The 18868-nt window shown below is 36.7% G+C and overlaps 1 protein-coding gene across 1 annotated transcript in view; it reads left to right on the top strand.

Annotated features, from left to right (window-relative positions):
* LOC128868684 (acetylcholine receptor subunit alpha-like 1) overlaps nucleotides 1–18868 on the top strand; it is a 185005-nt gene that overhangs the window by 108909 nt on the left and 57228 nt on the right. The window lies entirely within an intron of this gene.

Here is an 18868-nt window from a genome sequence, read left to right as displayed (position 1 = left end):
TTTCGGGCATTTAATCTCCCTTTTATGCATTGCATCTGAAGTGTTTGTGTAGTAATCTGCATTTGTTTAGATATATGCGTACGTAAATATTGGGATATCTAAAGACTAGTGCAGAAGCGGGAAAAACTCTGAAAGCACATCAAGTGGCAGTACCATATATGTATAATAAGCCCATAGGCCGACATCCATCCATAGATTAACCAGCTAAGGAGGAATCATTTCATCACTCTGCTAGAAAACAGCAGTGGCATAGTTCAAAGGGCAATTGAAGGAAATTTATCTGAGTTCCGGGTAAGACGAAATCAAATAACGGGAATTTGGCTGAGTTTAATAAAGCGGTACAATCGCTTCTTTCGCGTGCTAACCGGCGCCAGTTGTAAACACCAAGTGAAGCCTAGTCCCTCTCCACCTGATCTTTCTAACGCAGAGGAGGCCTTCCTCTTTCTCTGCTACCACCAGTTGGTACCACATCGAATACTTTCATAGCTGGAGCGTTTGTATCCATTCGGACGACATGACCCAGCCAACAGAGCCTCTGTAGCTTTATTCGCTGCGCTATGTCGTCGTAAAGCTCACACAGCTGATTGCTCCATTGTCCACGATACTTGCGTTTGCTAATGTGCAAGGGTCCAAAAATCATCCGCAGAATCTTTCTCTCGAACACTCCAAGTGACGCCTTATCGAATATTGTCATCGTCCAAGTTTCTGCGGAATACGTTAGGACAGGCATGATAAGAGCCTCGTAGAGTATTAGTTTTGTTCGTCGAGAGAGGACTTTACTACTCAATTGCCTACTTAGTTCTAAGATGCACTTGCTAGTAAGGGAGACTCTCCGTTGGATTTAATAGCTCTAGAATAGCACTAGAGAGACTAAAAGTAAAATAAGGACAGCACCTTTTTTTTTGTCATCGTTGACATTTGTCAAGTAAAGGGGGTTAAGTTTCAAGGGCCGGTGTTGATTTTGAATAAAATATAATTTTTTTAGGAAATTATTGTCATTTCTCTTTATTATGATATGGTATGGCTCAATTACATATTGAACAAAATATTGGCCAAATTGCCTCCGCGACCTCGGCGGTACACCTCCATCCGATGGTCTACATTTTCGATGACGCTGAGGCATAATTGAGGTTCTATGCCGTTAATATGCCGAATTATCTCATCCTTTAGCTCTTCAATTGTTGCTGATTTATCGACGTACACCTTTTCTTTCAAATAACCCCAAAGAAAGAAGTCCAACGGTGTCAAATCACATGATCTAGGCGACCAATTGACATCGCTGCGACGTGAGATTATTTGGCCATCAAATTTTTCACGCAAAAGAGCCCTTGTTTCGTTAGCCGTGTGCCAATTGGCACCGTCCTGTTGAAACCACATATCGTTCACATCCATATCTTCCAATTCGGGCCATAAAAAGTTCGTTATCATCTCACGATAGCGAACACTATTCACAGTAACTGTCTGACCGACCTCAGTTTCGAAAAAATGCTGCCGCCGGCCCATAAACCGCACCAAACAGTCACTCTTTGTGGATGCATTGGTTTTTCGGCAATAATCCAAGAGTGATCATTCGCCCAAATGCGGCAATTCTGCTTATTGACGAATCCACTGAGGGAAAAATGTGGCTCATCACTGAAGATGATTTTCTTCACGAAGTACGCGATATGCATTTTGATTTGAACACCCGTTTTCATAATAAGCCTAAATAACTTTAACGCCTTGCTCGATTGTGTGTCTTTCCGTGGTTCAAATTGAATTAGTCTGAGATTGAAAAGTGTTAAATGAAATACAGAAAAAAACTTGACGAGCAGCTGTGGTTTATATTCAACATCGGCCCTTAAAATTTAACCACCCTTTAGAAAGATGCCCGGCAGACACGATAGCTCGTTGTTCTATTATTGGAATTATTGAAAGCTAAAATGAAAATGGTTGAACTTTAAGAATAACATAGAGCAAATTCGTGGTCTATTTGATGGCCTGGCATACCAAAAACTAGACATTCTGTTGAGAATATTGCTGTAGTAGTGCAGAGTGTTGCTGAAGAGCCTTCAACATCGATATCTCCACGTCCGCAACAATTAGGCATCCATGAATCGACTGTTTGGCGGATTTTACCTGGCACAAAAATGTTTAGAGCAGTATTTTGAAAAAAAAGAGAAACCTGAATGAATTTAAATTTTTACATATATTACAATACTAGCAATCCCGGCCCCCTTCGCTGGGCACACTAAAATAGAATAGATATGGTTTAGAACAGAAAATATGTGATTTTCATATTATTTATTTCTTTATTCTTTATTCAAGCGCTTTGGGATAAACAATATTTTTTGTTTTTCTATTTGTGTTTGATTAAATATAAAATATAAATTGAAAATCAGGAAAAAAGAAGATTGTTTTTAAATTTCAAATCAATGCATATGAATAAACAATCGTCTTTTTCCTGATCATCCATGAATTTTTCGTTTCAATTTATATGTTTTATTAAGCATTGGAGCTTTTTTAACCATTATCCATTTATATTTTTCAAAAAAAAAAACGAAAAAAAATTTTTTTTCCACGAAGACATAATTTCATTCGGATTTCACATTAAATTCTCAAATTTCGTAAGAAATTATTCACTGTTCCAAAATCCACTCCAAAAAAATTCACAAACAATTTTTACATGTTGCACTTACGTTTTTTCCTTATGGCATCCAAATCAGAAAGAAATATTGACACATTGTAACTCACACTGTCAATTTGACAGTTCAGTTCCGCCCCAAGCGTTAAAAAAGTAAGCGACATTATGGCTGGTTCAAAAGAACGCTGTACCCGTTGCCAGTGCTCCGAATTACAACCAAACTTTACGAAACCCATTTTCAATACTTACTTAACAATGTGCGTAAGTTTGGTTTAATTCGGTGCAAAGACACGGCTGGTCCACGTTTTGGCATATATTTCGAGACCCTAGTCATCAATAGGTATGAAAATTACCCGTATTAAAGCATTCACCAACAGCTTCCATTTGATACCCATATTATAATTATATACACATCCGAAGGTTACCCGGGTCCACGTTTTGACCTATATCTCGAGCCCTATTTCCAAAATAAAATATAATCCATGTTACTCGTGGATGATGTAGCTTTCGAATGGTGAAAGAATTTTTAAAATCGGTCCAGTAGTTTTTGAGCCTATTCATTACAACCAAACAAACAAAGTTTTCCTCTTTATAATATTAGTGTAGATTTGAAAACAACATCTAGGCGCGTCTTTTGAAATACCCTTTAAAAAGAAACACTGAAAAATATCCAGCAAGTCGTACAATGCACGAATAAGCATTCTATCATTTCCAACTGATAAAAGGGAAATGCCCACCATGGCCAACAATGGCAGAATATCGGAATTATAAAAGGATATAAAATGCGGAAGATCTTCTGTGATTTGTTGAAATTTAAATTGTCTAAACCAATAATATCACAAAAAAAAAAAAATTCGTTGGCTCAATTCATTCAATCAGTTCATTCACTTATTTAACAGCCAGTGTTAATATGGGCGGACAGACTCGTCAAGTGGGTGAAACTACTAGCTGGTTGGTCACAGGCTTAATGAGCCCTGTAATGATGGCAACATCAGATGATAGGAAAAAATATTCCTACATATATCGATAGCTCTTCCCAGCTGATGCAGAACCACCGATTACTTCTCTGCCATGGAAAAGCTTTTATAAGAATCATCTGCCATTCTAAAATGGCATAAAATTGTAGTTTCCTTAATTTATAGACACGCACCACAGAGTTGAGTTCTGGGGAGACGGAATTCGTCACCACTTAAAAAAAACCAGATCCGACTTCTACCAAAGCGCGACCGAAGACGGTCAAAAAAGAATAATGCTCAGAAATTTTGTGAATAGTGTGGCTTAAGCTGGTAATACGATGGGTATTCATTAGGGCGGGCTGATTTAAAAATCGCTCATTTCTCTGTGAAAATCGTATTCTAGAGATCAGAATAAGAAACTTTGCCGAAGGAACCATACCTCTAAAACGAATTCTGATGTCCCCCAATTTGGGTCGAACGAGAAATCCCACTTTGACCCATTTAGAGTGCTCCAATCGAGTTAAAATGTATGACCGACCCCCACTAACTTTGCACGGCCGATCCACCCATGCCAGTGGCATACCCCCTGGAACTCCCCTGGGGGGTTCCCTATACAATCATTTCAAAATATCACCATTTTTGGCCTTTATATGAGAAAAGAAACTAAAAAGTTGGACCCAAATTGCGGGACATCAGAATTCGTTTTAGCGGTATGGTTCCTTCGGCAAAGTTTCTTATTTTGATCCCTAGAATATGATTTTCATAGAGCAATGGGCGATTTTTTTGCCTCCCCACAAATCGACCCGGCCTGGTATTCATGTATTTCGCTATTGGAATTAATCACCGTAATAAGATGGCCACAATTTTTTTGACAGTTTTTGACGCTTAGCGTTATTGAGCAATCCTTGGAGAAGGGAATGATTACCCCCTTTGCTAGTAATTGCAATATTTTTTATTTGTGATCCATTGTAGACATCAACAACCATCCGCGTCGAGCGGACTTTATGTCTGGATTAACAAAATATAAAGATGGCGCCCTTCTCGTACCACTGCTCTGCTCTCACTGAGTTTAACAGAATCACTGTATGTGTGACATCACAATTATGCAATTTATTCGTAGTTTTTTGTGTAATTTATTATTTTTCTTCTTCAATTTTTTTTATTAGCATTTCATTTTTCTCACGCCACTGCACCAGTGTGACAACACGATCCTGTGATGGGCACAATCAAATATTCTATCATTTTTCATTAAATATATGACGGCAGTGTTTATTTTTAATAGCGTTTGCACTTCGGCGGTCAAGTTATGATGAGTCATAAAAACGCTTTTCGAATAAATCTAAAATTATAGATATGCAACTCCATTTGTAGAACAGCGCAAAAAACTTGAATAAATTTAAGGCAGAATTCTTGACAATCATAACAGCTAATGGAACAGCTTTTATAGGGCTCAAGAGATAATGGAAAGTTTAATTTATTAAATTTACATTTCTATTTTTCCACTTTTTTTACATTTTTTGTTTATTTTTTTGGCTTTAAGCCAACTAAAACTATTTAATTTATTTTATGGTCTCTCTTAATCATTTTTGTGTGCAAAGCTAAGTCTGAAATCCTTATGAATCTCTTAATGTGCACCCGATTACAAAGTTCCGTTGGGAGCATTTAATTGGTTTCGTCTGTCAGTCGACTATTGGCTGCTATTTAACTCCTGCAACAACCCGTCAAACATCAGCACGTACATAGAGACGAACAGGAAAAAGCACTTTGTTGGACAAAAGAAATAGCGAGTGGTGGCTCGTCTGGCGGCATTAGCAATCACACTTAGAAGCACACAAGGCGCAACTACGTGGCACACTCAACTTCGTAGGCAAGTACCCTGCTAGGAAATTCTTTGATGCTAAACTGCTGCACAGCTAGGAAATTTCCGATCATGAACTATTTCGCTTTCCTTTTATATAGTTTTTCATATAAGCAGTTGGTGGATTATTACGCATTGATATCTTAGGAAGACTCATTTATTTACCGCTGCATCCTATTACGAAAGTTCGGAGCAAGTACTAAATGCGATAGATGAAATTTAGTATCCACTGCATGACTTTCCTTCTAAGAGAGGCAAACCTATCACGCACCGCTTGTACATCTAGTGCAATTTTTGTAGAGTATTGACCTGCCCCTTAGGAAGAAAGGAAATCTAGGATTCTAGAAAAGGATGTTTTCTTGACTGAACTTCCTAACTTATAAACGGTCCAGTAACTTATGGCGGAGTTATCCGACATCTACTGGTCGAGTCAGACCAACCCAACCAAATTTTCTCAGCAATAGACCGAATTTTTCGCGAACACTGACAATTTGTACGAGGGTTGTCATCTTAACTTATTATAGGGATCGTCCGATGCTGGCGAGAAAGTGGCAGTCCGAACCCGACATTCTGTTTTGGACACTACCAATATTTTTGCACACTCAACATGTTCAGTTTTATTATCTGGAAGAGTATGCAATCTCTTTAAGTAGACTTTCTTGAACCCTCTAGTCACATTTTTATAGCCTAAGTAAATTATAAATTCCTTCAATCCTTTTTTGTTTTTCGGAAATTGTGAAAACATGGTTAAAAGAACTATCTGAGACGAAAAGCCCAGCTCGGACAAACAGATAATATTTTTGTAGAACTTTTTAAATCATTGTCTCTTACGAATGAATCAAACTCGAGCTTTCTTTATAAAATTTTTAAATATTTTGAACTCGAAATATTCTAGGGAATTTCACAAATATATTTAAAATTTATTTATTGAGTTTCATAAAAAATTATTAGTTTAAAGTTATTAATTCTTGAAATTCTTCTTGAGCACCTGACGTTTCTTTTTCGTTTGTACCATCAGTCCTCTATCGACAAGTAGTAAAACTAAGGATAGAATTAAATTTTCATATCATTTAATGGTGAAAAATTCAAGTTATACAAAAATAATATTCTTATTCAAACAGATTTTTATTCGAAATAAACATAAACTATCTTAGCTTCATAAAAAATGTACGGAATCTACTGATTTTCAGTATGATAAGTGGCAAAGCAATTCATGCAAAGTGGTATATTACATTGCTGACAAATTTGTTTTGTTCTTGTTTGCTTTTTTCTAGCGCACATTTGAAGCAACGTTTGCGAGTTTGAATTGGCACCGGCAAATGTAAAGATACGTTTCCCAGCTGTCTCTGACGTTTAGATAAACGACCTGATGATTGGGATCTGCGGACGGCTGCAGTTTTCTTACCTTCTGCCATTAATGACTCAGTTAATATTATTAGAAATTCGACGGAAGGAAGTTTTTCTCTTCTAAGGCCGCAGTAAATTATCCAGGAATTTACTGCGGAAAACATTAGTAGACGCTAGAAACCCTTTTTCTACCATTTTGTAGACTTCATATCGTATTCGTAAATTCCTGCCATTTGGTCGGCGCGATCTACTCCTCCCATTGCTTCTCGGTAAAACTTTATAGATTCAGGGCATGATACTGATATTTTTTTCCATCTCTCAACGTTTTATTAACTGTTGTCATTGTGGGCGTATGACAGTTGCTTAGCAACATAACTTCCTTTGTATCTTGCCACTTAACGCAAAGAAGGCCAGATGTGCTGACCCTGAATGAAGACTCGCTTCTTCTTAATTTCTCATCCAATACTGGTAGATTTTTTCTGTTTCGCATTCATGTTCCTAAAGCTGGGCACTCTAGAGTCGCAAGTGGATGCACAGCAGTAAAAAATCTATCGAAACATACCGTCACATCACGTTCTCTAATTGTACTTACTATGCTTTTAACCACACGTTCTCCCAAAGTACCATCGCACTGATTTTGCTCCCTTCCATTATATATATTAAAATCATATGTATACCCGGTCTCAGAGTCGCATCGCAGCCACATTTTTATACCACGTTTTACTGGATTGAGTGGCATATATTGTCTTAAGGATTTTCTGCTTGAAATTCATTAATGCGCTCATTTGTGCATTGTACGATATACATGCATAGGCTACGAAGAAACAGCTTATGAAAAATTTCGATTGCCGAAGAAGTACGGGGGATTCCTGGATTTATATTACACTCACGATAATCACTCACAAAATTCTTAGGAAAATAATTTCCTTCAGTAGAATACCATAACCTTCCTTGTTGCTGATGGGGTTCTTCTAATTCATCCATCGAAACGGTGCTTTCAACTTCTGGCAGCTCACTTTTCGTGTCACGTGTCAGAAACCTTCGCTATTTCACTCAAAACTGTGCACGATACGAGAGAGAAAATGAATTAATGTTTCCATATACCATTAGATAACATAAAAAACCTGCTTTGGTATATTTTATATTGAGTTTTGCATCGATTTTTGGGATTTAGATCTTTATAAACATTTAGTGGTGCATATGGTGTACTAGGAGGTTCGAAAGGGTTAAGGAAAAAATTTCTGTTTTTTTTTTTAATTATTTTAGTTTATTTTATAGCTTGGCTTTATTTTCTGGAATTTATAAATTTTAAAAATTATTATTTTTATTTTTTTTTATACAAGTAATTTGAGGAAAAATATATCACCTTCCAGCCAGAGTTAAATCCGCGACTAATTGTGTCTGGCTGTACTGCCATCATTGGTCGTCTCAAAAATTTGTTTTAGAAGAACAGTGACAATGAACAGCTAGAGACAGTGCCAAATAGACTAACACAGAGAAAACGGACCTTATACTTCTAAGCAAGGAGTACATCCCGTTGGAAGTTAGCATGCAAACTTGCTCAAATACGATAACCACTAACTTCTTGAGGCCAACTTCTTTGACCCAGAGTCAGTTTTGACACTCCCTTCTGCGGTCATCAAAGCCACGGTTAGCAAATGGGAAACTGCAACCCACAAGCGAGCTTGGCAGGCTGAGAAAGACTGCAGATGGACTAAAGTTATGTTACCTGTCATGTCCGATCGACTGTCCCAATTCCTTCTGTCATTAAGCAGACGGATGACGGGCCACTTTCTGTGGGCACATGGAAAGGTTGGGCATCTCAGACAGTGTAAACTGCCCAGCTTGTGAAGAGGAGGATGAGACAGCGGACCACATCCTGTGCATATGCCCCGCCTTCGCTCGAATTAGATTTGGCACTGATGTGTTAAGAAACGACCATCTTGGCTCCTTGGCACCACAAGATCTACTCAGATTTCTTCGGAGACCGGGTAGATTTAAAGAAAATTAAATGGGAATCCAAGTATAGTACAATGGGCTTAATTATTGTCTGAGTGCTGCACTTGCTAGTTGTCCTGACAAAAAAAAAATCAGGACCAGCTGTTGAAGTAATAAACGGTTTAATACCGATAGACTCACGAGCCTTTGAGAGGAAAAAGCTGTGGGTGTTAAAGAAAGAGGTAATGGAAGAAGGAGTCAGCAAAAATGCAGCGCGCGAGTTATAGGATAAAACGCTAAGGCTATGGCAAAACCGCTGGAGAAACGAAACACGCGGCAGATGGATGGCAGGCTAGTCAAATACGTCGCTACATGATACAGCAGGAACTTCGGTGAAGTCAATTTTTATACAACCCAAATGCTTTCAAAGCGCGGGTACTTCCAGAAATACCTACTCAAAATAGGGAAATGCTGACGACGCTGAACACATCTTTTTCCAATGCATGCTTTGATAACTAGAATATCAAGCGCTGGAGAATGCAGTGGGTCATATAACCACTGGAAATGTAGTCGACCAGCTAACTAAGTAGTGAAGAAGCGTGGGTATCATCCGTGATTTGGCAAAAAAAGTATCCGGTTGAAAAATCGGGAGATGGACGCAGACACACAAGCATAGAACTTGTAATGAAATATATGGAATGCCACTCTGAGGTAATGCGAAAGCTGTTCCAGTGTGAGCAATGGGTGCAAATGAGGCAGAATATTTTGGTCTCTGTACATACCATTGCTGCGACGGCAGTTTTGATGATGCATTAGGCAATTCAAACCCCCATATCGGCAAAAAATAAATATAAATTTAATCAGATAAAAAATGTGCGCGTCCAGTGAAATTTATATATTGCTAAAACTAAATTTAATTTAAGTCTCTTAACTATAATCTGAAATACACGAAGTTCATTAAAATTTTGAAAAGTATTGTAATTCGAAATCGGTACTTTGACTACTGCCATTGAAATCACTAACACCACCAATGCAAGCAATGAAGTATGTTTACTTTCCGATTTTGATACAGCCGCACTCAGAGGACCGATTTCGCTAACGATGCCAAAGGTAGCAAATTGGTCCGTTATTGCTGAAATCGTACTAATTCTGAACTAATATAGTACTTGAACTAGAAGTTTGTTTCACTCGATTTGGTTTTCCTCAAAGGGTTTGTTTGTTGGCAAACACATTGACACTAAATTCTACGTATATAAATACATACATATTTATGCATGCATCTACACTCACATAAACACATCCAGTAAGTAAGCATGTAAATCTACTTAGCCACCATAATCCACCAACCCGTTTGATGCGGCACAAAATTACGCACAGGCAAACACTTAGCCATAGTAGAATTTATGAACGTGTAAATGTATGAATATGCACACTCACACACATTCATGCACTTGCATGCATACGTTCACAAGCGCGCCCTTCACTTTTCATTGGCAGCCAGACACCCTTTACTTTAGTTCTCTTAGCTTTGCTTTGGCATTTCCGAGCTTAGGTTGCTCATTACTTACTACTTAACTGGTTGCAAGATGGCGAGTATGCATATGTGTGTGTGTGTTTGTATGTGAATATGGCAAAGTGACACTCATATGTGTGCATACATATGTATGAGTGGCTGAGTGTACGCCCTTTGCGCTGCTTGGCGTCTGATTCCATATTTTACCTACTGTCTGGATGTCTCATTATGCTTACCCAGTCTTCCTTCCTTCCCTCGTGCCTTTGTTGGTTGCCATTTCTAGTAGCGTGTAATTCCATCAATTAATTTTCATGATGATCCGAGAAATTAAAATCACTCAAATTGCGGCAAAGAAAGTAACAAAATATGTACATATGTGAGTTTATGTGTGTGTGTGTGTGGGTATGGGTGTAAGTATATGAAAGGCATGTGGACACAAAGTCGTTGTAGAGAATGGGTGCTGACACCAAACCTCGTTCCACTAATTTCACTCATTTCACTGCGTAATCCATTCAACGTCGACGACAGTCAACTATGTAGCAGCAGTTTAACACCCCCAGCTATGCATAGCAATCGCATTAGATACATAAAGTCCTTTGAATGCGCCGGTGCGTCCAAAGTAAGTAGGTCGTAGGCGTCCTTTTATCAGCAGCAATGTGCCACTTAGTGATTTGTGTCAAATGTGTGTTGAAAAGGCTGCGTTGCGTTGTGCTTTAAGCGTGACTTCTCTGCCATGCACTCATCTATATTTTAGCTCTACTGACAACCATCCGCTGTGTAGTTAGTTGAACTACTGTTGTGCGTATTTTTGCGCGTTTGCTAACAAAACTGGAAGGCTGAAACTCGGTACACAAGCTTTTAAAGGCACTCAAACTTCCTCATGCTTCATACTTCCATACTTTTTCATACTCCAGGTTAAATATTTAACTTTTTATGATTGGAAACACACAAACTTTGTTATAGTACAAACGGCGAACTGATGACCTGATGGATGACTCCTAACGGTGACAAAAAATTCATTGCAAAAACAAAGTGGTATTATTTAAATAAATTTAGTACTGTTTTAGAACTAATTTAAATAAAGCTAAGTCAAACAACGACTGTCAGTTCTACGTTACCGGAATTATCTTGATTTTTATAGGACAAAAGGCTGTAGCATTCTAAGAGATGTTCCAACAACAACAAAAATAGCTTCAAGGGATCTGTAAAATATGGAATTTAAATACATATTTAGTAATAACAACAGAAATCCCGGCTGCTTCGTGTCAGGTTGCTCAGGGCGTTAAACTTAGTACGAAAGATGATTTGACTTTTTGTTGTACTGCCGTGTGTAAGGGGAATTTCTGTATTGTAATTATCGATATCCTAGATGAACTGAAAAACTTCTTTACTGTCAACCAGGCGTGCATTTATGATCAGAAACAATTTCTCGGGGCTTCAGTAAGCTCATGAAAATGGCGCAAGAAAATTATGATGCGGAGTATGATATGCCACTAGTACCGCCGGAGCACGCTGGCGTGAGTTATTAAGTGGAAGTAAGTTACAAAAATTTGATTTCTACAATCCTTCCAAAAGTATCTGGCACATCTTGTTGAGGTAATTTAAAAGGCAAGCAAATTTCGCATTTTAAAACGCCTGCAAAATCGACAATTAAAACTCAAAGGAATCTGCTTGGAAAAAATATGTCTCAAGTAGCGTAAATCTTACAGCCTCACTGTCACTATCCTTTAAAGTGAAAAATTGTATTGGAATCACTGAAAAGCCACAATGCCAGAAATTTTATTGAACAATTTTTCTCCCAAAACGGCATGGATCTTATAATGGAAAGTAGTGCCACTTACGCAGGACAAAGCAGCAGACACATTTTTTATAATATTCAGTTTCAATAACAGATCCGGCTGATGGTTCAACTGGCAAGCAAAAAATTGTAGATAGTGAACTCGAAAATTTTAAAATTTATTTAAACCGCAAATAGTTCAGAAAAGGCCTAAATATTAATTAATAATTAAATTAATCGTGCTTCGTGTTACGAAGAGATTTGTGCAGAATAAATTGAAAATTCTCAGCATCGGCTCAATAATTTTTTCTGAATCATGTGAACCAGGTAGTAAAACGTTGTTATGAGAAAAAAAGGCATTTAAGTTTCAAATGCTCTTTCTGAGTGTTTCAGATGCTTACGTTGTTTTGCCTTCTCAAGCTGTTCTTAAATTTCTTACCAACACAGCATTTTCAATAACAATCCCACAAATATTTACTATGAGATTTTGCGTGTTTTAAAAAATAATTTTTCTTTCAATTTCTTGGATGGTAAACCCTTATAGTAACGAAAAAGCGAAATTTTGCGCAAGTTTAGTGGAAACTTAACGCTCATAGTGAAAATAAAAAAGCAGGAAAAAAAACATATACAGTCTGTGATCAAAAATATAGCCCTGCAATATTTTGTCTCGTTTTGAATATTTATTTATTTTTTTTTTTAGTCTGAGCTATTTTTTATAAAGGCCATATTAATATAGATTTCACACTTCGTAGAAGATTTATAAAAATTCCTAAAATTTTAATGGAGATTTCAGAGTTTTTCATTAAACTTTAGTAAAAAGAAAGATCCAATTTTAGGTGGCCCTAAATTTTTGTTGATTTGTGATAATATTTTCCTCTGAAACAAATTGCCGGGGTTTTTTTTATAAGAAGGATATGCGCAATACCGTCAAAAAAAAAGGATTATAAAAAAACAAGGGGTTCCCCTATTTTGTAAAAACTCCTATGTGTGTAAAAATCTTATGGTGCTATACTTTTTTCGCGAGCTGCAGATATCAAACCGAAATTTTGTTTTTAATTTGCCGTTAATTATCTAGAAACAAAAATATATACTTAGATTCTAATGAAATATGTGGGCTTGTAAAGGCTGGTTAAGTTTTAAGGGCCGGTATTGAAAGTACAATTATTTTAGAAAATTATTGTCATTTCTCTTTACTATAATAATATTGGTATAATTCAATTACGAATGAAAGAAAATATCGGTCAAACAGCCGCCGTGGCCCCGGCAGCACACCTCCATCCGAAGATCCAAATTTTCGATGATGCTGAGGCATAATTGAGGTTCTATGCCGTTAATGTGCCGAATTATTTCATCCTTTAGCTCTTGAATTGTTGCTGGCTTATCGACGTACACCTTTTCTTTCAAATAACCCCAAAGAAACAAGTCCAACGGTGTCAAATCACATGATCTTGGCGGCCAATTGACATCGCCGCGACGTGCGATTATTCGGCCATCAAATTTTTCGCGCAAAAACGCCATTGTTTCGTTAGCTGTGTGACAAGTGGCACCGTCCTGTTGAAACCACATATCGTCCACATCCATATATATCTTCCAATTCGGGCCATAAAAAGTTCGTTATCATCCCACGATAGCGAACACTATTCACAGTAACTGCCTGACCGGCCTCATTTCGGAAAAAATACGGCCCAATGATGCCTCCGGCCCATAAAACGCACCAAACAGTCACTCCGGGTGCATTGGTTTTTCGACAATCAGTTTTCGATTATCATTCGCCCAAATGTGGCAATTCTGCTTATTGACGAATCCACTGAGGTGAAAATGTGCCTCATCACTGAAGATGATTTTCTTCACGAAGTGCGCGATATGCATTTTGATTTGAACGCCCGTTTTCATAATAAGCCTGAATAACTTTAACGTTACTCGATTGTGTATCTTTCCAGTGTTCAAATTGAGTTAGTCTGAAAATGAAAAATACCAAATGAAGTGCAAAAGAAAACTTGACGTTTAGGTGTGGTTTACATTCAACATCGGCCCTTAGAGTTTAACCACCCTTTATTTTAATCTTTCACTCAGTACACTCACTGGGTGGCCTCGTGTGGTTGTAATTCACTATGAGCTCGGGTGCCATCATTATGAATAGGTTTAGCTGATTGAAGAGATTGAACTGCATTTTGTATTGGAAACTAACAATTTTCATGGTTTAAAGATCTGAATATGAAAATTGTATTTGATCTATCATACTGAGGCAAAAGATATGGGCGAAGTGTTACATGCGAGTGAATTTATTGAGTAATCCATTGGACTTAAAAAATGATTAGCTCATATCTTCTCTCAATTCCGAAGAAATCACGGTTTTTGCTGCTATATTCTTAGGGCATTGACTTCTCAATACAAGTTGATGTTTGCTTTCTTTAATAAATATGATTAATCAGACCATAATAAATTTGACCTGCTTATCCGGCTCGTATCTATCACATTGGCACAATAAATCAAATACGAGTTACAGAGCAGCAGAGTTATGAGCACAGTCGTATAAATCTCGATAAATAATTACAGCTACTTATTGCACGTGGTAGTGCGGTATTAAAGCCATGATAGATGTATGTATTTGTATATGTTTGTGTATATTTGTAGATATATATATATATTGTGTATAAGGAATTGGCAACTAAATGAATGGATGTTGTAAATACTCGTATGGGAATCACGCACAAGTATTTGTGGGAGTATGTGCATACATATACAGGAAATAAATGAATGTTGGGCTGCACGTGCATGTAAGTGTGTATGTAGTGGAAGTTTCATATGACCGACAACTCTCGCATATCAGCAGTTGTATTGCTTCCCTGCGTTGAGTGTAATAAATTGAACTTTTGCTGCTCTGGCAAGGAGAGAAACTTCCACACGAAAGAGTTCTTCGAAATATGCCGGTCTCTGGCTTCATAAAGGGTTTTCCAATAAAATTTGTTATTTTGATATCCAATCAATGGTTTCGTTGCTTCTCAACAGATCAATACCATCCAATTCCAGCCATAAAAAATCATTAATCATCTCTCGATTGCGCAATCCATTCTGTGTAACAGTTACTCCAGCTTTATTTTCGAAAAAGTAAGGTCCAATAATTCCGCCAGATCATAAACCGCACCAACCAGTCACACGTTGAGGAAAGAGAGGCTTTTTAGCAATAATTCTTGGCTTTTCTAAGCGCCAGATGCGACAATTTTGCTTGTTGACGAAGCCACCGAGGTGGAAATGGGCCTCATCACTCAAGATGATTTTTCGATGGAATTCCGGACACGACGTTGTTGATGATCGGCGGCTTGACTTCTTGTGTTAACTGGACTTTATAAGCCTTAAGACCCAAATCTTTATGCAAAATACGGTATAATGACATTTGTGGAATGCCTAATTCCAAAGAACGACGAGGAATGGACAAACCTGGGTTTTCTTCAACACTTTCGGCTACAACAGCAACATTTTTGGCTGTTCTTGAGCGACGTGCACGGGTTTTATTCTTCACATCACTAACTTGTCCCAGCAGTTCGAATTCTTTCACTAATTTCGCAATACAGATAAGGTGTTTCACGATGACCCAAAAATGTTCGAGTTTAACGAACCATCTCTGCCAAATTTTCACATTTTTATAGTGAATTTTAATTATTTCAATGCGTTGTTTAAGCGTGAATCGCCACTTTTATTAATGGCGTAGTTTCTACTTGTCAAATATCAAAAAATGACAGCTTCAAAAGTGACATCTACTGAAATAGCGGGCTATTCAAAATAACATCTGTTATTGGAAAACCCTTTGGAATACAATCGTCTTGCGGTTCACAGAAATGTACAAGTGACTGAGGTAAGTACCTGCGTTAAACTAATTAAGTTGCGTATTTATTTTTTTTTTATATAATTCTTATTTTTTTTTTTAATTCTTTTATTATAAGTATGCTACGCGATAAAAATTATTGTGTTAGCACTCTAACTCCTCAATAGATATACTTAGGAGTCAATCCTTTGAGGGGAGGTGCCAAAAGTACATATAACAGAAAGACATAGCGGGTTAAAGTATAGCAGAACTAAAGGGCTTTCCAATAACAGGTGTTACAGCTGAATGGATTGCGCTATCGAGAGATGATTAACGATTTTTTATGGCCAAAATTTTATGATATTGATCTGGACAACGTTTATTTTCAACAAGACGGCGCTACGTGCCACACAAGCAACGCAACCATTGATCTTTTACTGGAAAAGTTTCCGGACCATGTTATCTCTCGAAGAGGTGATCAAAATTGGCCACCGAGATCTTATGATTTAACACCTTGTGACTTTTTTCTTTGAGACCAACAGCCCAGGGTCGATTCAAAACCTCAAAGATGGAATTCGCGAGGCTATCGAGGACATAGGGCAGCCACTGTGCAATTCGGTTATGGAAAATTTCATGTAAAGAATATTGTCCTGTTAACGTAGTCGTGGTGGTCATTTGTCATTATATTAAAAAATAGCATTTTTCTTTGAATATCACAATAACACCTATTGGGAAAACCCTTTATTTTTATTATAAAATTTACTACGAGTCTTTTGATACACGAAAGCACAAAATTCAACTTAAAAGCCAGAAACAAGTCATACTGGAAAACTTGCATTGTAACTTACTTACATATATTGGTAACAATATTTTTCAATACACACGAACGAAATTAATCCTTTTTTTGTGTTACACAATGTAATTTTTACACCAATACGACGTCCCAGATCATAGCGTTATCACTTTACTTCACCGTGGAATGGGTGCACATAATTTCGCTGATTCTCTGCACGTCTTTGAGTATAACTGGGAAAATTATGGACTCCCATTATGAGTCTCGAATGGATTATTGGTGAATATTGAGAGAAATCATGTTCTAAAATTAGGTAAATAGACAGTTAGTCTACTATAATATTATAAAAGTGCACCAGTTTCAGATTTCAAGTAAATGTTTTAAATTCTTCAGTGCTGCTATATACTTAGACTTTGAAATTCGTTGAAAATCACATTCGTATTTAATTTTTTTATTTATTTATTCATTATTTATTATTAATTAACTTCTAATTATTATTGTTTTTGTTTTTTTTATTATCATATTTGAATTACAACAATAATTATAAGCCTTTCTTTTACGTTTTTTATTCAAAAGATACCAATTTTCAAGTTATAATTTCCATGTTGACTCGAAGTTATGTCCAACTTATAATTCTTACAAATGTTAGTACTTGGGGTTCTACTAAGTAGTCATTAGCTAGCATTAATATTTAAATGGCTATTTTGTTCCCTAGAGCGTATAAAATAAGGAGTTTATGCGACTTGTAGTAACTTTTTTAAATCAAATAAAAAATTGTGCTGTTAGAGGCTGTTTTTGTGCTGATTGAAAACCTGAAGTCGGGTTTGTTTTTCTTGTAATGCCTGCAGTAATATCTTTAGACTAAATTTTCTTTCTTATTCAAAAATTATTTATTTTAAATTGCTTTTATTTTTTTAATGTTTTAAAGATTCTTAAATATTTTACTTTAATATTTAAAATTTGTTTTTAAGTGTTTTTAAATTGTCGTAATCAGCGACCCTAAAAATTGCTTTGTACAATGTTTTATTAAATTCGGCAGATTTAATTTTCAAATACCCCAAAAACCTCCCTATCCGGAATTTAATTGAAATTGGAGGATTATTTTTAAACGTCATCCGTCGTATTGAATCCGTCACTGAATTTTGAAAATTTGAATTAGAAAAATGAATTTTTAGTCAACTGTCTAAAAAAAGTCCAGTTTAATTGTAATCGGCCAATGAAATGAAATTCTCTATTAATTCTCTTGTTCGGTTGTTTCCAAAATGAATAAACCATTCAAATCAGTGGAGGAGCTTACGAAATATTTGCTGGAATATAATAGCGACGAAAGTGAAGAAGAGAATGGCTTTGACGACGATATAGAGGACCTAGACTTTGCTCCGACTGATCTGGCACATTCTGATGATGATACAGAAATAGATGCAATCACGGAGCCTCCTTTAGCTCCGCGTCCGTCATTGGAATGTAATTTGGAAAAGAAAAATCTACAATTAAATGAAGATCAAAATTATTATTAAGTTTAGAGACTCCATACCAGTTTTTTTGTTACTTTTTTACTGATGAACTAATTATGAACAATGTGGAGCAGACAAATTTGTACAGTGTACAAAAGAATTCAGAGAAACATAACAAATATGCTCCGTCCGATATAAAAAAGTACATTGCCATTGTAGTGTACATGTCTATTGTACATGCGCCGAGTATTAGATCTTATTGGAGTGATAAACTGGGCATTTCTTTTGTAAAATACATAATGCCACTCAACGCCTTTGAAAAATTGCGGCAGAATATACACTTCAATGATGATTTTTCTTTCATACCACGTGGTCAAGAAGGACATGATCGGTTATACAAAATAAGGCCTCTTGAAGTAGGTCGTTGTCTCAGCCAAATGAAAGTGGGAACAAAACGTGGCAGACCAAGTAGCATAGAACCAGCAATTCAAATGAAGAAGAAAAGAGGTCCTGCTCAACATGTTCCTCCCAAGGATATTCGCAGAGATGAAACTGGACACTGGCCCGAGCACACGGAAACTAAAATGCGCTGCAAATATCCTGAATGTAAGGCCTTCAGTCGCGTTAAATGTGAAAAATGTGGCATTGCTCTGTGTTTTAACAACAAAAATAATTGTTTTAAACTTTTTCATATAAATTAATATATCATTTACATATCTTTGAACAATTTAAATTGAATAAAATAATTTTTTCTCCTTGCATTTTCGATTTGTTTCAGTCCTGACAATTTTCACTATATCGCTTTAATAA

Source organism: Anastrepha ludens, chromosome 2, assembly GCF_028408465.1.
Source record: "Anastrepha ludens isolate Willacy chromosome 2, idAnaLude1.1, whole genome shotgun sequence".
In the NCBI taxonomy this organism is placed as follows: Eukaryota; Metazoa; Arthropoda; class Insecta; order Diptera; family Tephritidae; genus Anastrepha; species Anastrepha ludens.
Note: the sequence above shows the minus strand (reverse complement) of the source record. Positions and strands in the feature narration are given on the sequence as shown.